Source organism: Pseudorca crassidens, chromosome X (genome assembly GCF_039906515.1).
Source record: "Pseudorca crassidens isolate mPseCra1 chromosome X, mPseCra1.hap1, whole genome shotgun sequence".
Classification (NCBI taxonomy): Eukaryota; Metazoa; Chordata; class Mammalia; order Artiodactyla; family Delphinidae; genus Pseudorca; species Pseudorca crassidens.
The window spans coordinates 127,889,189-127,916,546 of NC_090317.1; the positions used below are offsets into that span (position 1 = coordinate 127,889,189).

At 45.5% G+C, this 27,358-nt stretch overlaps 1 protein-coding gene across 8 annotated transcripts in view; it reads right to left on the reverse strand.

Moving 5' to 3' along the window:
- The window catches only part of LOC137216322 (F-box-like/WD repeat-containing protein TBL1X), a 231,348-nt gene that overhangs the window by 59,565 nt on the left and 144,425 nt on the right, over positions 1 to 27,358 (reverse strand). For all 8 annotated transcript variants that reach the window (XM_067722255.1, XM_067722252.1, XM_067722257.1 and 5 more), the window contains one exon: positions 10,736 to 10,824. The gene's annotated coding sequence lies outside the window, so the exon portion shown is untranslated. The remainder of the gene's footprint in view (positions 1 to 10,735; positions 10,825 to 27,358) is intronic.

The window sequence follows — 27,358 nt, forward strand, 5'->3', positions numbered from 1 at the left end:
TTGTTCCCCCCTCCCCCAGGCCCCGGGAACCACTCTTCTGCCTCCTTTCTGTCTCTGTGAGTCTGAAATGAGAGCCACGTTCCATCTTGCAGGTGGGAAGGTGGTGTCTGTCAGTTCTGAAGCACTCTGCAACTGCAAATACTAGCACAGCCCTGACGCTCGCCATGGACTTTCTTCAATCACCATGAGGGCCGGACATTACTTCCTGCAAACACCTCTTCAGAAAGAAACGCTCTGTGACGAGAAGACCCCACGGTGAGAAGCCGCCACTCCTCACGGGAGACGAGCATGTGGACCCCAGTCTCGTGTTTACTGTAACCCCGCTGCAAATGGAAACAGGCAAATGCTTCACCCTGCTTTTCCCACACTTGAGATAAATGAGGTACAAAGCGATGATAGAAAAAATTACCAAGCGCCTACGATATTCAAGGCATGGTGACGGCAATGGCAGGATGAAACAAACTCAGATGCAGGCGCGCGCGCGCGCACACACACACACACACACACACACACACACACACACACCGCTTCCTTGAAGCTGTTAGTAAGATGTCTATGCAAATAACCTAAAGCCCCGCACCTGTACCACAAGGTACTAAAGAGGGACGGCAGCAGGGTTCCAGGGAAGAGGGAGGAAGGTCAGGGAGAGGGAGAAGGTCAGGGAGAGGGAGGAAGGTCAGGGAGAGGGAGGAGGTCAGGGAAGAGGGAGAAGGTCAGGGAAGAGGGAGGAAGGTCAGGGAGAGGGAGGAAGGTCAGGGAAGAGGGAGGAAGGTCAGGGAGAGGGAGAAGGTCAGGGAGAGGGAGGAAGGTCAGGGAGAGGGAGGAAGGTCAGGGAGAGGGAGGAAGGTCAGGGAGAGGGAGGAAGGTCAGGGAGAGGGAGAAGGTCAGGGAAAGGGAGGAAGGTCAGGGAGAGGGAGGAAGGTCAGGGAAGAGGGAGAAGGTCAGGGAGAGGGAGGAGGTCAGGGAGAGGGAGGAAGGTCAGGGAAGAGGGAGAAGGTCAGGGAGAGGGAGGAAGGTCAGGGAGAGGGAGAAGGTCAGGGAAGAGGGAGGAAGGTCAGGGAGAGGGAGAAGGTCAGGGAAGAGGGAGGAAGGTCAGGGAAGAGGGAGGAAGGTCAGGGAGAGGGAGGAAGGTCAGGGAAGAGGGAGGAAGGTCAGGGAGAGGGAGAAGGTCAGCGAGAGGGAGGAAGGTCAGGGAAGAGGGAGGAAGGTCAGGGAGAGGGAGAAGGTCAGGGAGAGGGAGGAAGGTCAGGGAGAGGGAAGGTCAGGGAGAGGGAGGAAGGTCAGGGAGAGGGAGGAAGGTCAGGGAGAGGGAGGAAGGTCAGGGAGAGGGAGGAGGTCAGGGAGAGGGAGGAGGTCAGGGAGAGGGAGAAGGTCAGGGAGAGGGAGGAAGGTCAGGGAGAGGGAGAAGGTCAGGGAAGAGGGAGGAAGGTCAGGGAAGAGGGAGGAAGGTCAGGGAAGAGGGAGAAGGTCAGGGAGAGGGAGGAAGGTCAGGGAAGAGGGAGGAAGGTCAGGGAGAGGGAGAAGGTCAGGGAAGAGGGAGGAAGGTCAGGGAGAGGGAGGAAGGTCAGGGAAGAGGGAGGAAGGTCAGGGAGAGGGAGGAAGGTCAGGGAAGAGGGAGGAAGGTCTGGGAGAGGGAGAAGGTCAGGGAAGAGGGAGGAAGGTCAGGGAAGAGGGAGGAAGGTCAGGGAAGAGGGAGGAAGGTCAGGGAAGAGGGAGCAAGGTCTGGGAGAGGGAGAAGGTCAGGGAAGAGGGAGGAAGGTCAGGGAAGAGGGAGGAAGGTCAGGGAAGAGGGAGGAAGGTCAGGGAAGAGGGAGGAAGGTCAGGGAAGAGGGAGAAGGTCAGGGAAGAGGGAGGAAGGTCTGAGAGAGGGAGGAAGGTCAGGGAAGAGGGAGGAAGGTCAGGGAAGAGGGAGGAAGGTCAGGGAGAGGGAGGAAGGTCAGGGAGAGGGAGAAGGTCAGGGAGAGGGAGGAAGGTCAGGGAGAGGGAGGAGGTCAGGGAAGAGGGAGATGGTCAGGGAAGAGGGAGGAAGGTCAGGGAAGAGGGAGGAAGGTCAGGGAGAGGGAGGAAGGTCAGGGAAGAGGGAGGAAGGTCAGGGAGAGGGAGAAGGTCAGGGAGAGGGAGGAAGGTCAGGGAGAGGGAGGAAGGTCAGGGAGAGGGAGGAAGGTCAGGGAGAGGGAGGAAGGTCAGGGAGAGGGAGGAAGGTCAGGGAGAGGGAGGAGGTCAGGGAGAGGGAGAAGGTCAGGGAGAGGGAGGAAAGTCAGGGAGAGGGAGAAGGTCAGGGAGAGGGAGGAAAGTCAGGGAAGAGGGAGGAAGGTCAGGGAGAGGGAGAAGGTCAGGGAAGAGGGACGAAGGTCAGGGAAGAGGGAGGAAGGTCAGGGAAGAGGGAGGAAGGTCAGGGAAGAGGGAGGAAGGTCAGGGAAGAGGGAGAAGGTCAGGGAGAGGGAGGAAGGTCAGGGAAGAGGGAGGAAGGTCAGGGAGAGGGAGAAGGTCAGGGAAGAGGGAGGAAGGTCAGGGAAGAGGGAGGAAGGTCAGGGAGAGGGAGGAAGGTCAGGGAAGAGGGAGGAAGGTCAGGGAGAGGGAGGAAGGTCAGGGAAGAGGGAGGAAGGTCTGGGAGAGGGAGAAGGTCAGGGAAGAGGGAGGAAGGTCAGGGAAGAGGGAGGAAGGTCAGGGAAGAGGGAGGAAGGTCAGGGAAGAGGGAGGAAGGTCTGGGAGAGGGAGAAGGTCAGGGAAGAGGGAGGAAGGTCAGGGAAGAGGGAGGAAGGTCAGGGAAGAGGGAGGAAGGTCAGGGAAGAGGGAGGAAGGTCAGGGAGAGGGAGGAAGGTCAGGGAAGAGGGAGAAGGTCAGGGAAGAGGGAGGAAGGTCAGGGAAGAGGGAGAAGGTCAGGGAAGAGGGAGGAAGGTCTGGGAGAGGGAGGAAGGTCAGGGAAGAGGGAGGAAGGTCAGGGAAGAGGGAGGAAGGTCAGGGAGAGGGAGGAAGGTCAGGGAAGAGGGAGAAGGTCAGGGAAGAGGGAGGAAGGTCAGGGAAGAGGGAGGAAGGTCTGGGAGAGGGAGAAGGTGAATCCTCGACTGACGGACACAAGATCTGGCGGAGAAGTATGAAAAAGGAAGGAAAGGAAGGAGCTGTGTGTGGGGGTGGGGGTAACCTTCAAGGATGAACCAAGTGCTCCCTGGGACCCAGGGCGGGAAGATGGCCCTCTGTGCCGTCACTGTGGGCTGTGAGGTGGGGGAGAAGTTGGCCTGTGTCCTTTCTTCCAAGGATGGTCTTTGTGGGCACGTGATGTGGAGCTCGAAATGCCTGTACTGGCTGCAATAAAGCTGGGGTACACCAGGGTCATGGTTCTGGTGTCCGCGGACTTACTGGCTAGAGGTAAGGGAACTAACGTCCTGAGAGCCACAGAGGACAGCACAAAACGGAGGACTCGGGGGCCTCGTGGCTCAGAGCCAGGTGGCCCGATTCCTAATCATACCTCCATCCCTTTCTAGCTGTGGACTGCAGGGCGAGTCACGTGGCTCAGTTTTCCCTTCTCCAAACTGAGGATGACGAGAGCCGTTACACCCGGCAGAGGTGGTGAGGATGCACAGGTTTTATACGAACTCCCAGGTCAGGGCCCCGGGCACAGGAGAGACGTAGGACGGCTATTACTCCCACTCGGCTACCTGCGAGCATCCCCAAAGCAAAGAGCCCCCTGAAAGGGCCCGAGGAACACAGCACCCTTGCCAAAGTGATTCAGAGCTGGCAGCGGGTGACGCGTCAGCAGGCCAGCGGCAGGTCGAGAGCCCTTCCGAGAAAGCACCTCCCTCCATACCCGGCCCGGCACTTCCACCATGGAGACCCGGAGGGCCGGGTCTCACTGCAGCACCTCGCCGCCCTCCACTCCCGGCCCGGCACTCCCACCACGGAGACCCGGAGGGCCGGGTCTCACTGCAGCACCTCGCCGGTTTCTGGCACTCCCACCATGGAGACCCGGAGGGCCGGGTCTCACTGCAGCACCTCGCCGCCCTCCACTCCCGGCCCGGCACTCCCACCACGGAGACCCGGAAGGCCGGGTCTCACTGCAGCACCTCGCCGCCCTCCACTCCCGGCCCGGCACTCCCACCACGGAGACCCGGAGCGCCGGGTCTCACTGCAGCACCTCGCTGGTTTCTGGCACTCCCACCATGGAGACCCGGAGGGCCGGGTCTCACTGCAGCACCTCGCCGCCCTCCACTCCCGGCCCGGCACTCCCACCACGGAGACCCGGAGCGCCGGGTCTCACTGCAGCACCTCGCCGGCTTCCGGAGCCGGCCGTGGCCAGCTCAAGTCCTGACGACTCCCGTGGATGCCTTCCAACCTCCCCAGCTCTAGAATAAAGGAGAGCTTTTTCAGCACCGGCAGATCGTCCTCGGCCTCCAAAAGAAGGAAAAAAATTAAAAAGGGTTCTTAATTACTGCAATTGTGTTTATTCTCTTGCCTGACCCGGTTTTGATTCGAGGCACCTCCAGTCAGGTTGATTTGAGGTCTTTGGCGTTGTGAGTGTGCGAAAAAGAAATGACCGCCCTCACCGCGAGGTAAAGCTACACGTTCCCTCGCTGTTCTGCTTACGGAAGGAGGAAAAATTAGTGCGGACGGATGACACCCCTGGAGTTGCCCCACTAAAGATGAGTATTCCAACATAAGTAATAATTCGGGGTTAAATCCATCAGGAAGCTAAAGGGAAGCTTATTTATCATTATTACTTATAGTATTTCTCCTTTTCACGATCTAATTTCAAGGTGGCAAAAACTTCTATGACTCACAGTCCAGTTCACAAAGTAATTCAGTTGCAGGAGAAATGGTGTCTGAGGGTTTCGTTGTACTGAGTATGCACTTACAGTATTTAATATGCTCTCGTGCTCTGGGAAGGGAGAGCACTGCCCCCAAACAACAAAATCTTCACTGCTCTTTAATTATCTTAAAGGCTATAATCACAGGAGAGCTCCTTGAGAGCTGGCTCTGCTAGAGGAAGACAGAGAGGGCAAGCGCGTTCCCTGCCAACAGGAGGGGAGGCTGGTTCGGAAACAGTGAATTAAGCGCACAGCGATTACAGGGCGGGGGCCGTGGTGCTCGGCTGGTATCACTGGTGGCAGAAGTTTCTCTTTTAGCAATCTGTCCCATTATGAAATGTTCTCTTAAAATCCTTTAAAGCAGGGACGGAAGAAACTTTGTCTCATGTCTTGTCTCCGCTGTTAGTCTGCTGGCTTTCACGCTGGAAGAATCCATCTCTTAAAGTAATCTTCTGGACGAGGCCCAGGGTGCTTTGGGACTCGATTCCATGCAGACTGAGGACCGAGAGCCAGAGCAGCTGGAAAATCTGCTAGAAATGACCTCATCGTAACAAGGCACTTTCCTTCTCTCCGCATTTCACAAATTCTCTTCTGACTGGAACGCACTGGGTCTTACCTCCCTGCTCGCTTTATCCATAATGTTTTTCTCTCTTCAAACGGAAACTGAGTTTCCCGGTGGTCAGTTTAAGATGAGTTTTAATTTACGCACCAGCATTTACATATAAATTCTTCTGTACAATCTTGACGGGGACCCAGCTTCTTGTGGAGATGAAGCGGGCTTGTTTTATACGCTGCATATACCTGTTCTTCCGGCATAACTGTAACGAAGCCGATACGTAGCCACTGGAAGGACCGAAAGCTGTTTTGTTGTCCGATGACAGCATGAGTGCGATTCAATAAATTAAGGCACTTACAGTCAGACCCCGATTACAGGAGAATATATACATAGAAAAGATAGGGCAGGGAACAGGAAAATGTTAACAGTGTTTTTTTTTTTTTTAATAGACATATCTTCATTCACCAATGAGTATGTCTATTATTTTATGGTAAGAAAAGAAAAATCCCCCCAAAGGTAAGATTTTTCACTCATTTTACAGTTATATTTACTTACTTGGGAGTCAGATGGTCCAAAATTATAAATATAATCAAAGAACTATCATTTTATTATCAGAGTTCACAGGCCTAGCAGTGGAATTGCCATTTAAATATAAGAATGCACTAGTGTCGTAAGATGCAGTCCTCAAAAGGATTTTCACGATGGGAGAAAATGTCCATGATACGGCGATACGTGAAAAAAATAGGTTTCAGGACGGAACGTGCATGTCGCTAAATTTCATTTTGTACACGCACACAAAAGATACCCTCTAAAATATAAAAAAGATAATAAAATACACCCGTCTCTCCAGGGTGCGATCACGCTGGAATTTTATCTGTGTGTGTGTGCGTGCCTTTCTGTAGCTTCCAAATTCTCTCCTATGAACGTGAACTGTTTTCATGTTCATTAAAATGTCATTAAAAGCTGGCAGCGTCTTCAGAAATCATCACTATGAGAGCAACCCAGCTGAGTAGGAAATAAAGCCGCAGGGTCGAGAGAGCAGAGAGAAGGGAGTCTTCTCGGGTTACGAAAATAATGCAGCGCTTCACAAAATCCAAAACATCCCCTGAGTGAGGCATTCAGAGAGGGTCCTTTCTGTGCCTGGCTGCCCTTCTGGGTTAATTAACGGCTGGCTGGGGCCTTGCATCCCAACCCTGTGTGCAGAGCCATGAAGGATGCTGACGTGACAAGAGAGGCGTCCCGTCCTGGAGTTACCGCCAAGACCACGTGCGCATCTCCAGAGCGGCCCCCGGGTCCTCTCGCAAACCCTCTGAGCCGCAAACCCTCCCCACCCTCCACTTCTCTGCCTGATCGGGAGGCAGACCCAGAAGGAAGCCTTCCTAAAAAATGTCCCACCCAGTAACAGCAAACCCCTGCTAAGAAAGTCTGCATCACGGAGCCAGACGATGCATGTAAGACCAATCGCACAGTTATCGTTTCAGTCTTCTCCCCTACACAGTGAAATGCCAGTTCAGGTACCCAAGATTTCAAAGCAAAGTGCCTTGGGAGACACAGACAGCCGCTGCTTCCACATAAGAGTAGTCTGTCTTCTTTTTCTAATGACTTGGGTCTTGTAAGCTAACGCTTCTGATTAATCTGTAAATTAACGTACAGATTTTAATTATCTCTAAGACTGAGAGGCTGCAATCGGATTGTTTACCATGTGCACTAGGCCCTCAGACCAATTTCAGCAATATGTACAGGCTGGTTATGAAACCCCTAAGACGCTGTGATTTTCACCCACATAACGCAGGATTTATTTGGGCCCTGATGATTCCCTTTTCTGCAGTAGGTGGAGTCGTAAGTGAGGTCATTTACTCATATAAGGTGACCTCCAGAGTTCTGAAAAATAAACCCTGTGGTTTTCTCCATAGATGTTAAGGCGGGCGATGCCTTGCCCTTTGAGGTAGCCTGCCTGCGTCTCAAAAATCTTGGTGTTAAAGCGTATTTTGATGCTTAAATTTAAATGAATGACAACAACAAAAAAAGTTTTAAAAGAAAAATACTTAAAGCATCGTGAACCCAAGCATCTGCTGAGAGTTCAATGAGTCTCATGTTACGTCGGCAAACGCAGGAACTCAGTCTTGTAGTCAAGTGCTCGCCATCTTACATTCCCACAGCCACAGAACCGTTCAGATTAGAACACAAAATACAGCAGGGACAGTAGCAGTGAATCGGGCTCGTCACTCTCAGTACTCCGGACTTTGGGGAGCACGGAAATCTCTGGGATGGGCTGCCCTGTGCACTGTAGAGCAGCACCCCTGGTCTCCACCCAGTCGATGCCAGAAGCTATCTCCCTGAAAAACATCTCCAGACGTGATCAAATGTCCCCTGGGGAGGGGCGGGGAACTGCCTAGGGCTAAGAACATCTGAGCAGCGGCGGTTACACAAGTCCAGAGCCGCCCTTCACATGGAAGGCCCTCAGATTCCTACAAGTCTCGATTCCCTGAGAATCTGCAGTGCTTTCGTCGAGGAACCACAACTTGGATGCTGGCCTAAGCACGCCACAGACCTTGCAGAGTTGCACCTCGGATGTCCTCCAACTCAAAGGCTGCAGTCAGAAGAGGGAGAAATAACACAGGTGTGTTTCTCTAGGTCGAGGTGGGCTCACTGTGGCCCACAGGCCAATTCCCACCTGCAGCTGCATTCTGCAAAGACTGTGACCTATCGATAGCTTTTACATTTTGAAATGGTTGAAAAGGAAATCAAAACAATGCTATTTTGCCACCCATGAAACTGATATGACATTCAAATTCCAGTGTCCATCAGTGAAGTTTTGTTGGCGCTCAGCCACACTTGTTCATCTGCGTAAGATCGGTAGCCGCTCTCACACGACAAGGGCAGGACTGAGCGGCCGCAGCACAGACCACTGGCCCACAAAGCCTCAACTATCTACTCTCGAGCCCTGGACAGAAAAGGTCTGCCAACCTTGCTCTCCTGAAGATTTTCCCCTTTCCACATTAGAGCACACCTGCCTCACCGCTTCCCAGCCTGAAATCTTCCTGTCTGAGAACCTGAAGGTGATGCCCCGAAATGTGGATGTTCCTGGTGAACACACCAACCACTGTGAAATGGACAGCCAAGAAAACACCACAGCCATGGTCTGCTGCGAATGGCTTTCAAAGGAGGCACCTGCTGAAACTAGGGAAGTCTAAGGGGAACAGATATGAGCCCTCACTTTCTGACGCACAGCACCCAACACAGAGAGGAAGGGCATGTGGTTTTTACACAGATGACTCCCCAGCTCGTGGATGCACCGTGGGTACTGTGGTAGGTAAGCAACAGTGTGTCATTTCCCAGCACGGTCCCAAATGACCATCTGCACGTATAAACTGTACAAGGAGCTAAATAAAGGCTACAAAAATGTCCAGAGTCATCTATAAAGCTAAGCACCAATGCCTCACCCACAGCAGGAAGTCAGCGTGTGCTCAATTCAATTCAATCCAAGCAAAGCTTACGTTCCCTAAGTACTGAATTAATACACAATCGAAACACTCATGAGCAACAGGCCTCCCCTCTCTCCTCTTCCCTCTGACATTTAAAATATGGTTCAACTGCATTTCAAAACATACTGACTGATGGTGTAGCCACTGTGGAAAAGTTAGACGGTTCTTCAGAATGTTAAACAGAGTTACCATAACAACCTAGCAATTCTACTGCCAGGTATATACCCAAGAGGCATGAAGGTATACATCCACACAAAACTGGTACACGAACGTTCACGGCAGCATGATTCATAACCACTCAATAAAAGGAAATACACCTCAAATGTCCGTCAACTGATGAATGGATAAACACAATGTGGTACGTCCATACAATGGAATATTATTTGGCCATAAAAAGGATTCATGTTACAACATGGATGTCAACATCTGATGTCACAGACTCAATTAACCTTTTATAATTTTTTAAAACAAACTACGCTTTTTAAATATTTAAGTAAAATACTGAAATTCTAATACAGTTGAACCTTCAGGGTTAAGGGGACTGGCCCCTGTGCAGTTGAAAACCCACTTATAACTTGACAGTTGGGCCTCTGTGTCCAAGATTCCTCATCTGTGGATTCAACCATGGACTGTATACAGTAGTCTATGGTTTATTGAAAAAAATCCATGTATAAGTGGACCTGTGAAGTTCAAACCCAGTCAAGGGTCAATTGTACATATTTACCTTGTTATACATTTGGCTTTAAACAAAAATACATCAACAAGATTTTTTTTTAACATCTTTACTGGAGTATAATTGCTTTACAATGGTGTGTTGGTTTCTACTTTATAACAAAGTGAATCAGCTATACATATACATATATCCCCATAGCTCCTCCCTCTTGCGTCCCCCTCCCACCCTCCCTACCTCACCCCTCTAAGATTCTTACTTTGATTAAATCTGGGTCTATCATTTTAGTTCTGATTGGTTCCTTTAAAACAATAAAGCAAAAATCTCCCCCAAATTTCCATCTTGATGTTTTTAGAAGTACAAAAGTTCTATCAGTTTTTTAATTTAAAAAAATTAAAGGAAGAACCAGAAAACACAAAACAGTAAATGATAAAAGCAAACCCTAGAATCCCATCTACCAACAGATAACAGCGCTTTTTCTTGGTAGCGGACGGGGAGGGAGCCATCAGTTTCAGTTTGGGATGTGGCTTCAACTCTTGATTGTTTTTTTTGGCCGTGCGGCTTGCAGGATCTTAGTTCCCCAACCAGGGATCAAACCCATGCCCCCCGTAATGCAAGTGTGAAGTCCCGACAACCACTGAAACTCCCTGGGCTTCAACTCCTGATGCCTGTGCAGCTACGACTGTTCGGTTAGCTCTTCTGGGTACCTTATCCTCTCATGAGATCTATAAATAGTAAGCTACACGTTTTTCTAAGAAGTTTCAAGGTTAAGTAGTAAATCAATTTGCAGACAGACACAAATCGTATTAAGAAACTAATAAACCATAGCATTAAGATACAGGGGCCAACTAAGATCCAGACTTGTGTGCCCAATTGTAATTAATTTTGCAGCTTAATTTTAATTCACCGTGTTGACAAGAGGGAATGATTTTAGAAAGTGTCATCTGCTTCCGGTAAGACCCAGAAAAGTTTATAATGGCTGGTTCAGCATCCACAATTCTTAGAAGGCAATAAAAGGCCAATCTGTTATGTAGAATGGACTAAAGAACCCATCATTATTTAATGATGCTCTATCTACTACCTTCAACTTCAGCAAGGAGAAAGACCTCAGACTCCGTCTCAAGAAAGCATTTTAAAACAGAAGGTGTTCAGTTTTGGCAAAACGCAGCTCTGCTTCAAACGAATTTCAGGTAAAAGACAAAGATCAAAGGCAGGCGTTTACCTTTAGGCTGACTTCATGTGTAGACCTGTGAACCAGTGGGCTCCCCAGCATCCGATCATATAAAACGCCAAGTGTCTGCTGGGACCTGCCTGGTGAGAAACAGAGAGATTTGAAAAACAACAACAACAACAGTAACAACAAAAAACACCTTAAAATTCTTCGGGAATTGCTCACCTTTGACCTGTCCTATTCTTGTTTTTCTTTTTCATCCCAACTCAAACTTAACACATTTTACTGTTTCATAATCTCTGTCCTAAAACTTTAACACAAACTATGCAGTTTTATTTGCAGTGTGAAAAAGGAGAAATTAAAACGGCCAGTCAGTATTATGGTACATGTAGAGATTTGTAAGGAAAACGTCTCAAAGTAAATAAAATTGATTTTAGCTCAGATACTGTTCCTGCTATCATTCAATGATAATATCTTTGTTTTAGGGACCGTATCACATACAACCAATAAATTAAACTGTACACAGCCTTAAGAGAAGAAAAGATGCTCCAGACATCTTTTCTGACAATACAGACATTGCCTGGTCACATGTTTACAATAATCACGGCACGCATGTTTGTGTGCAGATATCCACTCTTTTATGTGCTCAAAAAAACACAGAAATGTCAGAATCTTTTTTTCCTTTTTTGGCTTCCCTAAAATAAAGCGAAAGCAAGCACTGACTCTCAACTTTTACATTATTGTTTTCCTACGTTTCCGTTTCACAGGGGTTCCACCTGCATGGATTTCTGAAGAAGCCAGGGGTATATGTCATATGATAATCCTTCATATCAAAAACTCATTTTTACTTTTCAGTCAGTATAAACAGTAAGCAGTCAACCAGGATCTACTTAATAATATTTACCTTCTTCCTCATAAATTCTCTTCAGTTGTGAGTGAATCCAGTCTCCTACAGGGCTGAAATTATCTACAAGCTCAAGAACTAAGGAAATTAAATGCCTGCTGTTTTCTCTAAATTCTTGGTCGATAGTCTTAAGTGATAATAAAAAGGCGCCAGGTTTAATATAATTCAAATCCATAAGTGAGGCTATGAATGAAGGTGTTTCTTATTAGTGAATGTATACAGAACCTCTTGAAATGTTTTAAGGAAATTCAAGTAAATTACTCCCACTGAGTCACGTTTATAGTTACACTGTTCAAAGAAAGGAGACTAAAAGGATTCTACAAGCAGGTTCATAGGCCCTTAAGTTTCATTACAGTACCTTTTTAAACCACATACGGATCTATAAGATAAAACCAGGACAACTGAAAAAATCTACCACTGAAGGAAAATAGTAAGATTTAAACAAAATTCCTCTATAGCTCGTTGAATAGAAATTAAAGGGCACCACACTGAAGAAGGCACTAGGGAATACTGAGTTTGCTTATAAAATAAAAATACATTTCATTATGAAAAAAACTCGGCAGTGGAGATGAAATAGGACGATACTCCTTACAGCAAACCTGAAGCAGACAGCAAATTATTTTCGGGATTGGGCTGTAAACCCAAGAGCCTTATGATGAAACTGCTAAACACCATAAAGTATCAAAATATAAGCAGATGTCACCACAGTAAGCCCCAAACTGCTTGAAAATTAAAACATTAAAATCCGTAACAATTCAATTAAGTAATTAATATATAAACAGCTCTCATTACAAGCTGTTCAGGAAAAAGCTTTAGTATCAAATTCCTATTCTCTGGCCCAAAACAGATGGTAACTCACAAATTGAAGGTTATCTTTGATATAAGTTGTTAAATTCAGTACATGTAATTAACATCGTCTGTGTGTTATAAACACAAAAAATGTGAAATATGACTGGTTAATAACATTCTGGTTATGCAACATGTCAAAATTAATTAGTTCGTTACTAGAAATAATAAGTTAAAGTGAGAATCCTGAACTTCCAATCCCTGGTCAGTCCTGATTTTCCCATTATTAACACCTAAATAGAACCACTATCAATAAACAGTGCTGGCGGGGCTTCCCTGGTGGCGCAGTGGTTGAGAGTCCGCCTGCCGATGCAGGGGACGCGGGTTCCTGCCCCGGTCCGGGAGGATCCCGCATGCCGCAGAGCGGCTGGGCCCGTGAGCCATGGTCGCTGAGCCTGCGCGACCGGAGCCTGTGCTCCGCAACGGGAGAGGCCACGACAGTGAGAGGCCCGCGTACCGGAAAAACAAAAACAAAAAACAGTGCTGGCAAAAATTTACGTGCTGAAAAAGATCTGTGTGAAACGCAAATGATTTTTAAAAAAATATTTATTTGGCTGCGCCAGGTCTTAGTTGTGGCACATGGGATCTTCGCTGCGGTGTGCAGGATCTTTGTTGCAGCATGCAGAATCTTTAGTCGCGGCATGCGAACTCTTAGTTGCAGCCTGTGGGATCTAGTTCCCTGACCAGGGATCGAACCCAGGCCCCCTGCGTTGGGAGCACGGAGTCTTAGCCACTGGACCACCAGGGAAGTCCCCCCACCCCCACCTTTTTTAAGTCTTTACTGAATTTGTTACAATATTGCTTCTGTTTTATGTTTTGGTTTTTGGCTGTGAGGCACGAGGGATCTCAGCTCCCTGACTAGGGATCGAACCCTCACCCCCTGCATTGGAAGGCAAAGTCTTAACCACTGGACCGCTAGGGAAGTCTGAAACGCAAATGATTTTAACAAATGCAATATATTCTTTACTCTCAAAGGTAGTAATAAATATAAAAAGGCCTCATTTTCTGGTTGCCGTCAGTTCTTGGCATGGAATGGTGTAGACGATGACTAATAGTCCTCCCACACAGGAGGCGTAAAGCCTTTAGTATATTCACAATGCTGTGCAATCATCCCCTATGTCAAGTCTCAAAACATCTACATTACCCCAAAAGGAAACCTTGGGCCCATTAAGTAGTCAGCCCTCAATCCCCCTCCCCCTCCCCCCGCCCAGGCAACCACCGGCCTGCTTTCTGTCTCTGCAGATTTGCCTGTTTTGGACATTTCACATAAATGGGACCACACAACACGTTCTCTGTGTGCGGCTTCTTGCGCTTAGCATAATGTCTCCCAGGTTCATGCACAATGCAGCAGGTGTCAGTCCTTCACTCCTCTGGGCGGCCGAGTACTGCTCTGCTGAGCGCGTGGGCTACCGTTTGTTACCTTTCCACCCACCAGCTGATGCGCATTTGACTACTGTGAATACTGCTGTCAGGGACACTGACGTCCAGGAATGTGCTTGCGCCCCCGTTGCCCATGCCTTGGGTATGTATTGTTCTACATCATTTTGCCAGAGACGAGGAATGGTGCAGTGTCGCTCTCCTTGGGGCAAACCAAATTACTCTTCCATTCAGAAGCGCTGCCAAGTCTATCAGGGCAACCAGAGGCGCTGGATTGGTTTTGTTTTGCCTGCAGCCCTGGCTATCATTCTAAATCCTTCTCCCTCCCCTGAGGTAGTTCAGCTCCAAAGTTTTGAGTTGGGAATTGCCTGCACTTCTGGCTTCCCAGGACCCCTTGAGGTGACTCTGGCTACCCAGGTACCTTCTCACACTGATATCTGATATGATCCACGTATGCAACCCCTAATAGCAGCATGGAAGTATCATGGTGTGTCCTATTTTACACAGTGGTTTTCAACCAGGGATGGCTGTGCTCTCTGCCCCAGGGGACTGCAGGATATCAGACAATGTCTGGAGACATCTCTCGGTTGTCACAAGTGGAGGAGGGGAGGTACCGGCGCCTAGTGGGTAGAGACCAGGAATAGCGCTCAGCATCTACAACGCACAGAACAGCCTCCCTGCACGGAAGACTCATCAGCCCCCAAATGCCAATAATGCCAAGAAACTTTTTAACAGAAGAGATTTTAGACTAAGTTCATCTCTTTATGACTTCTGCCTGATTCTTACGGAGAAATATTAGAAGGTGAAGTAACAGTTTCACACAGGGCTTAGATTCAAAAAGAATTATCTAGGGGATATTTTCATAGGTTGTCATAATGCTTCCTTCTTGGTTGCCCAAATCTGTGGAACAAAACAAATAATCCATATGGCTCACTCAGTGAAAATTCAGGATAAACCTACATTTTTATTGATCGTAAATGAAATGCTTAACTATATACATATTGATTGTATCTCCTGATAAAAATGAATCAAATGTGTACAATTAAACTCCTTTAACTGCTGGTGGAGAGGTCAGCACGGAGCAGAACTGAGGCCTGCGGCCAGCAGCCAACACCACATGCCAGCCACATGAGAGCCACCATCGCACTGCATCATCCAGTACCTATCAGACCATCAAGTCCCTGCAGCTCCGGTTGATGTCTTGACTGCAACTTCAAAGAGACCTCTACCAGAACCACCCTGCTAAGTCACCACAGCATTCCTGACCCTCAGAATCTGACACACCATGAAGGACAGGTGGGAAAGATACCCGGGGCAGCAGGCCTTTTCAGCAATCGCCTCTCCATCATCATCCACAGAATGGGACAATGTCAAGCACGGCTGCTGCCAGGAAAGCCTAGAACCACAGGGACTTGGAAGCCAAGCAAACGGAGCTTTCAAAGAAGCAGGAGAGAGTTTCCCAAAGCATGTTCTTCACAATGATGTTTCCCAGATGGTTAGTATGTGTTTAGTATCACCACATGAAAAACAGCTCTGTGATCCAATTTTCCACGTTCAATAGGATTGGTAACCCTGGGTTAAAGTTACTGAAAAACAATAAAAAGGAGCACCTAAATACATCAAACAAATACTAACAGACGTAAAGGGAGGAACTGATGGGAATACAGTAACAGTAGGAGACTTTAACACCCCAGTGATATCCATGGACAGATCTTCCAGACAGAAAATCAATAAGGCAACAGGGATCCTAAATGACGCAATAGAACAATTAGACAAAAATGGATATTTTCAGGACATTAAATCCAAAAAAGCCCCAGAATACACATTATTTTCAAGTTCACGTGGAACATTCTCCAGGACAGACCACATACTAGGACACAAAACAAGCCTCAAGAAATTTAAGGTGAACAGAAATTATTTCAAGCATCTTTTCTGACCACAACAGCATGAAACTAGAATTGAACCACAGAAACAGAAATGAGGAAAAAACGATTACATGGAGACTAAACACGCTACTAAAAAAACCAATGGGTCAACGATGAAATCAAAGAGGAAATTAAAAAATACCTTGTGACAAATGACAACAAAAACACCACCATACAAAATCTTTGGGATGCTGCAAAAGAAATCCTAAGAGGGAAGTTCATAGCAATACACGCCTTCCTCAAAAAGTAAGGAAAAAATGTCAGATAAGCAATCTGACCTACCACCTAAAGAATTAGAAAAAGAAGAACAAACAAAACCTAAAGTCAGCAGAAAGAAGGAAATAATAAAGATCAGAGAGGAAATAAATAAACTAGAGTTTTATAAAACAATGGAAAAACTCAATAAAACCAAAAACTGGTTTTTTGAAAGGGTAAACAAAAATCAACAAACCTCTGGCCAGGCTCACCAAGAAGAAAAAAGAGAAGACCCAAATAAACAAAATAAGAAATGAGAGAGGAGAAATAACATCTGATATTGCAGAAATTTTAAAAAACCACAAGAGAACACTATGAACAATTACATGCCAACAAATTGGACAACCTAAAAGAAATGGACAAGTCTCTAGAAACATACAGCCCACCAAAACTAAATCAAGAAGAGATAGATATTTTTACAGACCGGTCACCAGAAGTGAAATAGAATCTATAATTTTAAAAAAGTTTCCTGCAAACAAATTCCAGGACCGAATGGCTTCACTGGGGAATTCTACCAAACAAACAACGAAAAACTTATAGCAACCTTTTTCAAACTCTTCCAGGAGGGTGAAGAGGAAGAAACACTCCCGAAGACATTCTATGAAGTCACCATCACCCCGATACCAAAACCAGACAAAGACACTACCAAAAAAGAAAATTACAGGCCAATATCTTCAATGAATATGGATGCTAAAATTCTCAACAAAATATTAGCAAACCGAATTCAACAACACATAAAAAAAATCATACACCATAATCAAGTTGGATTCATTCCAGGGTCACAAGGATGGTTCAACATATACAAATCAATCAATGTGATACACCACATCAAGAAAAGAAAAAAACCACATGGTCATCTCTATAGATGCAGAATAAGCATCTGACAAAATTCAACATCCATTCATGATAAATACCCTTACCAAAGTGGGTACAGAGGGAACATATCAACATAATAAATGCTATTTATGACAAACCCACAGCCAACATAATACTCAGTGGTGAAAAGCTGAAAGTCTTTCTGCTAATATCTGTAACAAGGATGCCGACTCTACCACATCTATTCAACATAGTACTGGAAGTCCTAGCCACAGCAATGAGACAAGAAAAAGAAATAAAAGGTATCCAAATTGCAAGGGAAGAGATTAAATTCTTATATGCAGATGACATGATATTATATATAGAAAACCCTAAAGACTCCAGGCAAAAACTACTAGAACTGATAAACGAATTCATCAAGGTAGCAGGATACAAGATTGACATACAGAAATCTGTTGCACTTCTTTACACTAACAATGAAATATCAGAAAGGGAAAGTAAAAAAAAAAAGAAACCAAAAAAACAATAAACAATCCCTTTTAAATCGCTTCAAAAAAATATTTAGGAATAAACCTCATCAAGTAGGGGAAAGACTTATATGCTGAGAACTATAAAACACTGATACAGGAAATTGAAGATGATTCCGAGAAATGGAAAGACATCCCATGCTCTTGGACTGGAAGAATTAATATTGTTAAAATGGCAATACTACAGATTACCCAAAGCAATACTATGGATTACTACCCAAAGCAATACTACAGAATACTACCCAAAGCAATCTACAGATTTAATGTGATCCCTATAAAAGTACCCATGACATTTCTCACAGAAGTAGAACACATAATCCAAACATTTATATGAAACCATAAAAGACGGAGAATTGCCAAAGCAATCCTGAGGAAAAACAAAAACAAAGGAGGAGGCAGAAGCCTCCCAGCCTTTAGGCAATACTACTACAAAGCTACAGTAATCAAAACAGTGTGGTATTGATACAAAAACAGACATACAGATCAACAGAACAGAACTGAGAGCCCAGAAATAAACCCACACAGCTACGGTCAATTAATCTTCGACAAAAGTGGCAAAAATATACAACGGAGATAAGACAGTCTCTTCAGCAAGTAGTGCTGGGAAAGCTGGACAGACACATGTAAATCAAGCAAGTTAGAACATACCATCACACCATATACAAAAATAAACTCAAAATGCCTTAAAGGCTTATAAATATAAGACGTGATACCATAAAACTCCTAAAAGAGAGCATAGGCAAAAAATTCTCTAACATAAATCATACCAGTGTTGCCTTAGGTCAGTCTCCCAAGGCAACAGAAATAAAACCAAAATAAACAAATAGGACCTATTCAAACTTATAAGCTTTTTCACAGCAAAGGAAACCATAAACAAAACAAAAAGACAACCTATGGGCTGGGAGAAAATATCTGCAAATGATGAGACTGGCAAGGGCTTAATTTCCAAAATATACAAACAGCTCATACAACTCAATAAAAAAAAAACACAACTCCAACAAAAAATGGGCAGAAGAACTAAAGAGACATTTCTCCAAATAAGAAATATATATGGCCCATAAAGCACGTGAAAAGATGCTCAACACTGCTAATTATTAGACAAATTCAAATCAAAACTATAATGAGGTATCACCTCACACAGATCAGGATGGCCATCATTAAAATGTCTACAAATAATGAATGCTGGCAAGGGTGTGGAGAAAAGGGAACCCCCCCCCCCGCCCCTACACTGTTGGTGGGAATGTAAATTGGTATGGCCACTACGGAAAACATACGAAGATTCCTTAAAAAACTAAAAACAGAACTACCACATGATCCTGCAATCTCACTCCTGGGCATATACCCGGAGAAAACCATAATTTGGAAAGGTACATGCACCCCAATGTTCATAGCAGCACTATTTACAATAGCCAAGACATGGAAGCAACCTAAGTGTCCATCAACAGATGAATGGATCAAGATGTGGTACACACACACACACACACACACACACACACACAATGGAGTAATACGTAAAAAAGAATGAAATAATGCTATGTACAACAACATGGATGGACCTAGAGATTATCATACAAAGTAAAGTAAGTCAGACAGAGGAAGACAAAAATCATATACCACTTATATGTGGAATCTAAACTATGATACAAATGAACTTATTTACAAAACAGAAGCAGACTCAGAGATGTAGAAGACAAACTTACGGTTACCAAAGGGGATTTGGCAGGCGCAGGGTTCAGGGGAAGATAAATTAGGACTTTGCGATTAGCAAATACACATTACTATATATAAAACAGATAAACAACAAAGTCTTTCTATAAAGTACAGGGAACTATATTCAATGTCTTGTAATAAACTATAATGGAAAAGAAAAAAACCAATACAAATAGTTTACACAGGGCTTCCCTGGTGGCGCAGTGGTTGAGAGTCCGCCTGCCGATGCAGGGGACACGGGTTTGTGCCCCGGTCCGGGAAGATCCCACATGCTGAGGAGCGGCTGGGCCCGTGAGCCATGACCGCTGAGCCTGCGCGTCCGGAGCCTGTGCTCCGCAACGGGAGAGGCCACAACAGTGAGAGGCCCGCGTGCCGCCAAAAAAAAAAAAAAAAAGTTTACACATAATTGCATCTATTATCTGCCTGGCTCTGTTCTAAGTGCTTTAAGTTATGTAATCCTTTTAATAAACAATGAAAGAATCCTTCCTACCAGAATCTCACAATGTGTTTTCAATGATATATCCACGAACCACCACTAACAGTGTCATACCAGGGGTTCACATACACTAAATTATCTCTCTCCTGTTACGATTTTCTCATGGCTCTGAGCTGTAGGCAGCAGAAATTTTGTGGACCACCTTCCTCATCTGGCTCCTCCATGTACCCAGGTATCCACCTAGATAATGACACTCCATGTACAGTATGCTATGGTTTGCCCAACTCTCCCAAATTTCCGACTTTTCAGAAATATGCTGAAATTTTAAAGACAACTTTCTGATTGACTTTGAATACATCAGTTGCTAGACAGTCCAATAAAGGGAGGTTCTGCCGTTGGAAGACTGTAGGTTCTCCAAGAGAATATAAAACCAACGTGCGTTTCTTTAGACTTTGGAAGCTTGAAATCTACAGATGACAGGACTTGACGGAAATGAATCCAAGTGTGCCAAGTTGGTAATGACTTACAAAAATAAATGTTACTTTTAATATCGTAATAGTGTCAAGAAGTAGGACACTTCTAGATGAGGCTTTATACATTGGGAATTAAAATCAGGCCATCATCCTCATTTCTCTTTTCACTCACTGAACTAGGAAAATGGGTACTGTGAGGTGAAAGGTCACAGTGCATTAAACATCTCACTTCTTATCATCTCATCTTTTTTAAAAAATCTATTTTTGGAATACCTTTTATTTAGGTGGATTATTTATTTTTTTGCCACTATGGTAAGAGTGTACCCTTCTCTTTTTATGTGTAAACTCGAAGAGACAACACTAAAGGGATCCCTTCTCTGTTAAAGTTCTGACACAGAAAAAATGCTTTGATTTTTTTCTTAATGATAAATATTAATTTTGTGCATAAATTCCAAAGGCCTAACCTTTAATATTCTTTAAGAATAAGCATATACACCACAAAAACAACAGAAAGCTATAAATTAAAACCAAGTAACATCCTAAAAGATCTTCCTTTGAAAAAGCCTGCATGGTCGGGCTTCCCTGGTGGCGCGGTGGTTAAGAATCTGCCTGCCAATGCAGGGGACACGGGTTCGAGCCCTGGTCCGGGAAGATCCCACATGCCGCAGAGCAACTAAGCCCGTGCGCCACAACTACTGAGCCCGTGTGCCATACTACTGAAGCCCACGCGCCTAGAGCCTGTGCTCCACAACAAGAAGCCCGCGCGCCGCAACGAAGAGTAGCCCCCGCTCGCCGCAGCTGGAGAAAAGCCCTCGCGCGGCGATGAAGACCCAACACAGCCAAAAATAAATAAATAAAATAAAATTTAAAAAAAAATCAGTAGCCCTGAAAATACTATTTTAAAAAAGTCTCCATAGTTAAATGGTAATGTTTGTTGTCCAATGCCTAAAAAAAATGTAGAGTTTGAGTGTTATCTGTAAGTAACATTTCAGTACTGTTACCTGCAGATGGCAATCTTGGCTGTGCCAACAACTCTCCTTTCCTGCGCATTAATGTGTCAACAGATCATCACTGTACGAAACGTGAGAACGGTTTTGGTAAAGTTTCTGACCTATATTTGAGACGGGGAAACGGTTCCTATTGCAGCACGCCCGTAAAGCTGGCAGTTACCCAGACAGTGACTGATGAAAAACCTCATTCACAAGCCAATGATGTGGACACACTCTGCACACGACCAGGGCGGGGGTCTGAGAACTTTCCGGGGAACCCAACTCTCTGTGGTCCAAAGAGGCAACAGAAACTTACAATCACGCAAAGACTATAAACACATGTTTATCTTCGTTTCCCAAAGTAGACTGTGTTCATTTTAGCGCTCATTTCTAAAACAGTAGCTCTTAAAGATGACAACGTGATATTTAAAGCAAAGATTTCAAGATCAAATCTGTTGGAAAATTCTAGGTTTGAAAAAGGTAAAATAGATCCGAGAAGCTAAACAAATCCCACGCAGGATAAACACCAGAGAAAACCCCAAGAAAAGCACAATTTCCTGAAAGTCAGCAACAAAAGAAACTCTTCAAAGCAGCCAGAGGGGAAAAAAAATTTACATCCAGAGGAAAAAGATAAACAAATCCCACAAACTTGTTGTCTTCTGGCTTGCATTATTCTGGACAACGGAACAAAACCTTCCAAGGGCTGAAAGAATATGTCAGTCTAAAATTCTACACTCAGATGAAACATCTTTCAAAACATGAAAGTGAAGAATTTTCCAAACAACAAATGCAGACAGAATTCACTGCTAGGAGATCTGCACCACAGGAAATATTAATGCAAGTTCTTTAAGAAGAATTATCTCAGATGGAAATCTGGATTTATGCAAAGGAACGGTGACAGAAATGGTAACTATTGGGGTGAATATAAAAGTATTTTCTTCTCATTTTGAAGTTTCTTTTACATATAAATGCTTAATGCAAAATAACTATGTATTGTAGCGTTTGAAACATATATGAAAGATGTATGGCAACAGAAGCACAAAGAAACAGGTATAGAAGGCAAACAGAAACAGACTGCGGTAAGCTTCTTATACATGAGGTGGTAAAGTATCATTCAAATGCAGACTGTGATAAGACGCATACTGCAAACGTTAGCGCAACGCTGCAAAAACAAAACAAAGACGTGTAGCTAACAAGCTAACAGTGAAGTAAAATCATACAAAATTCTCAGTTTAGGCAAAAGTGGAGGAACGGAGGGGAAAAAAACCCCCAGAACGCACGACACAAGCAGAAAACAAAAAGTTGGTGGTAAATGGTACAACCTTTCCGATTAAAAGGCTGAGTGTGAGACTAGATAAAAAAGCCACACTCAACTCTGTAACAAACCCACTTTGCATAAGTACATATTGTCTCTGAATACGTGTATGTATATTTGACACATGTTGATACATTATATACATTTACTATACAGTATTGATATGTATTCCTATTATGTTCCACTTATCATTCTCATCTTCTGTGATTTCTTGTATTTCTTCCCTGCTTAGTGAGGTTGGGGAGGGCGCTATGCAGGTGAAGACGACACAGAACAGGAAGCGAAACAGAGCGATTCCTGGACCTGGAGGAGAGCACCTGCCTTTCGTGAGGGATCCATACGTGAACACGACACAACCCCGTGACCCTGCTCTGCTGGGAGCAGATGGCAGAGTGACCTTACCACCAGGCTCCTTAGGAAGTCTGAGCATTGCCACACCGAGGGTGCATCCGCCTGCCCACTTAAGACACCCTTGGGGGTTTAGGAACAGAATTCTGAGAAGTCACAGCCTCTGTTCTTGAAGTCAGTCACACTGGAGCTGAGACAAGTGCTTGGAGGGACGTCCTTGGTGGTCCAGTGGTTAAGACTCCACGCTGCCAGTGTAGGGTGTATGGGTTCGATCCCTGGTCGGGGAACTCGATCCCACATGCCACATGACGCGGCCAAAAAAATAAAAAGAGAGAGAAGTGCTTGGATAGGGGGTGGTACTTGGAGGGATGGGGCAAAAAGGGCTTTCCAGGTGGCATGGCAGCTCCATGCCCGGCCCCATCCTGCTCCCATGCCCCTGCAGTAGATCTGTAACCCCAGCTAACTTCCCACTCCACCTCAGTCTCGGAGTCTGTTTCTTGAGAAACCTTCTTAAAACAATGGCTCCAGCAGCACCCGGTACAAAATTCCGCATACAACTGCCCGGTTCTTTCAAGTGCCCTGCTCATGAATGCTGCAAACACTTCTTTTTTTAATAAAAGAAAACGATGGTGTTTTGTATCTTTGATCAAAAAGCCCACACGGCAGGCATTTCAATAAATGCATGCTAGTACACACGGTGTGCAGAAAAACACAAGGAACGCCCCAGAATACTCCAGATGGGATGTACTTGGCGGCCTCTATTATTTGTCTAGTTAGGTTACTCTATTGGTTATCCTCCCCTTTCCTGAAATTGAATTTAAAAATTGGGAGACACGTCGAGATATGACAACACAAGAAGGTAAAGTTCCAGAAGTGTAAAGCAGGGGTGAGCACACTTTTTCTGCAAAGGGCCAAAGAGCAGGTATCTTGGACTCGGCAGCCATCCTGTTACAAGTACTCAACTGTGCCCCAGCTCACAAGCAGCCACAGACAGTAGGTAATGGGCGTGGGCGTGTTTCAATAAAACTTTACAAAAATAGGTGGAAGGCGGGGTTGGCCTACAGGCAGGAGTCTGCCGACCCCTGCCCTGGGGCAAAATCATGTTCATTGTATTAAGGTGTGCACTCACAACTCATTACTAAATTAAAACAGACAACCGTAAAATATCATTAAGGGTGACTTGAGACATGAACACACGACAGAAGCGCTTTATTCCAGAAGTGAAGCAGGTCTGTGCCTCGTTCCTGGGAAGGACCACAGTGGAGGCGGCAGCAGGAGCGTGGGGTGCACTTCAGCCCAGGTCCCTGGTTCCTGGGACACACACACAGCTGCCACGGGGAGCCCTCAGGACACTCGTGCAAATGCCGTGCTGCGTTAAGATGGTGCTTTCAGAACCCAAGTGCAAAGTCTCGCGAAAACTTCCCAATTCTTTTATTTTATGGATCACAGAAGCGTGAACCTGAACAGAATAATCTCATCACTGCGGAGATGACATCTTTAATTTTTTTCCTTTTTAAAAATTATTTTTAATAGGTTTAGTTTTTAGAGGAGTTTTAGGTTCACGGCAAAATGGAGGGGAAGGCACAGAGAGTTCCCATACGCCCCCTGCCCCCCCCACATGCACAGCCTCCCCCACTGTCCACACCCCCCTCCAGAGGGTACATCTGCTACAGCCGATGAACCTGTACGGACACACCATCCTCACCCGAAGCCCATAGTTTACATTAGGGTTCACTCTTGGTGTTGTACCCTCTATGGGTTTTGACAAATTTATAATGAATGACATGTGGCCACCACTGTAGTATCATAAAGCACAGTTTCCCTGCCTTAAAAATCCTCTGTGTTCCGCCTGCTCATCTCTCCCCGTCCCCTAAACCCTGGCAACCGCTCATCTTTTCGCTGTCTCTGTAGTTTGGCCTTTTCCAGAAGGTCACAGAGTTGGAATCATAGCGCATGTAGTCTTTTCAGGTTGGCTTCTCTCACTCAGTGATGTGCATTTCAGGCTCCTCCGTGTCTTTTCCTGGCTTGAGCTCATGTCTTTTTAGCGCTGAATAATAATTCCACGGTCTAGATGCAACAGTTCATTTACCCATTCACCTACAAAAGGACATCCAAGTTCTGGCAATGATGGATAAAAGCTGCTATAAACATCTGTGTGCAGGTTTTTGCACGGAAGTAAGTTTTCAACTCCTCTGGGTAAATTTTATTTTTTAAAAATGCCATTAGAATTACATAAGTAATACATGTTCAGGGGAGAGATTTTAAGTGATTCTCAACCGCAGGCAATTTTGTCCCCCAAAGGTCATCGGGCAATGTCCGGAGACATTCCTCGTCACAACTTGGGGGGAAGGGCCCTGGCACGGAATGGGTAGAGGTCAGGGATGCTGCGAACCTCGTACAATGCACAAGACGTCCCCCCCATGAGAAAGGATTATCGGGCCCCACGTGTCACTAGTGCTGAGGTTGAGAAATCCTGACATGAGGATAAAATGCTAAAAGTTTTCTCTCCCCAAGTCTTCCCACTCTCACCACGCAGAGACAGCTTCTCACGAGCTTCTTCCAGTCTTCTACAAGTTTCCGCACACACCTGTTCTTACTTATAACACAAATATATTTTGCTGACTATAATCTTTGAATTTAGTCGTGAGTGGCACATACCAGTTGTTTTCATCACTAACATCCTTGAACAGCAAGGCGGCTTACTACCTGCCTACATAAAACCACTCCTTGCCCGCCAGTCCGCAAAGGAAGTGTACATTTTATAAAGTCCCTTAGGTCCATTATACAACTTAACCATCACAGCAGCCCTTTCGTTATTCCCACTTTGTGGCTAAAGAGGCCAAGATACAGAAAGTTCAAGTGAACAGAACCGGGCTTCACAGATCATAAGTGGTTAGGATTTGAACCCCCAGTTCTAGCTTCAGTTTTGGGGCTCTCCTCATTTCACAGCACAGCAATTCACAATTCACAGTAATTTAGATAGAAGGTAGGTAGTCAGGTTTTTAAAAATTTATTAATTAATTTATTTTTAATTCTGGGCTGCTTTGGGTGTTTGCTGCGGTGTGCGCGGGCTTCTCATTGCGGTGGTTTCTCTTGTTGCGGAGCACAGGCTCTAGGCGTGTGGGCTTCAGTAGTTGTGGCACGCGGGCTCGGTAGTTTTGGCTCACGGGCTCTAGAACGCAGGCTCAGTAGTTGTGGCGCACGGGCTTAGCTGCTCCACGGCACGTGGGATCTTCCCGGACTAGGGCTCAAACCCGTGTCCCCTGCACTGGCAGGTAGATTCTTAACCACTGAGCCGCCAGGGAAGTCCGGTACTCAGTTATTTTTGCACAATGGAAGTACCTCGGAATTTGCAACCAATAACACACTTCATTGAGAGAAGTCTTCTAGACACTTTGAACAATCAACCTGCACGTACACAAAGCACCCATTACGCATAATTCTAACCCTTTCCCGTTTGGTTAATCTTTAACACTTCCGAGCTGGTCTGAAATGTATTCAGTCATTTGCACTGTACCGACAAGCAACTAAGTTGAATTCATTTTGGGATTTTCTAGGACACTTTATTTTTTTCACCTGACTGACACCAGACTTTCTCACAGTTACTCTCTATGTCTAGGACATAGTAGCCGGACAGGAGTGAGCCACCGTGGGGCTTTACGTTTTGTTCACGTGCGCATCTGTCCCATTACGTCAAACCCAGACTCACGGAGTCTTAGATCTACAGTGAATATCTTATTTATAGAGGCCATTTATTTATAGATGAGGAGTGTGACCAAGTAGGTCATTCCTCTGACCGAGAAACCAGCAGAGTGTGCAGTCAGCTGAGCTAATGACACAGCAGAAACGGAATGTCAGTGCTTTAGGGATAAAACCTAGGCAATTTCTACATACCCTAATTCCCATTAAAATTCTTAACTCCGTTGACTGATCTGCCTTCAAGATGTTAATGCTTCCCTGTTCTATCGCTGGTATTGGAAACTTGTGAAATCGTAAGCAGCAATTATTATTAAGATAAATGACTGCAAAATCATAGCTAAATACGTACAACGTGTATTCTCACATAAGGCCTGATTTCATGCGACAATGGCTACTGAACGTGAGTATTTTCCAATTCCTAAAATGAATGTTGCCCACCTTTTTAGAATTCTCATTCCTCACTGCCCTTTCCTGCTACGTGACACTGCTAACTAGAATAAACTCGTGTGGGTGCCCTTCCGTCAGTCCTCCAAAGACAGGGGCTGGAAGGACACGCAGGCTGGGTCTCTCGGACACGATGGCTGAAGAGTTTTATGTCTGCTTCTTCCTCGGTCTCATGTGGCTGAACCACATCAGCGTAAGTTTACTCTCACGTGCGGTGGCTGCACGAGGCAGTTCTAGTATGAAATTCTCTGGGGAAAGCAACACTTCAGACAATTCGCGCGAAGCAGGACCAAGAAACCTATCAGTTAAGTAAAGCCCGCGTTTGTCGTGATGAAGCACTCTGGCATAAGCCCAGCGACGGAGCAGGTACCACTGACCTCTGGAAATGGATGACGTGGGGCACTGAAAGGTAACATACCTCCCGGAAGCAAAAGCTAGTGCGGGGTCTGGCACTGCCTCTGTCGAAAAAAGACTTGAGTTTTCCTAGTTTAAAAGGGAGACTGAGCCTTGAGATAGAAAAAAGAACACATGAGCCTTTCTGTGAGTCAACTACCTCTCCTGACTGGCATCAGAGTTCCCAGATTCCTAAGGGCGTGAAGGTCCCCCACTG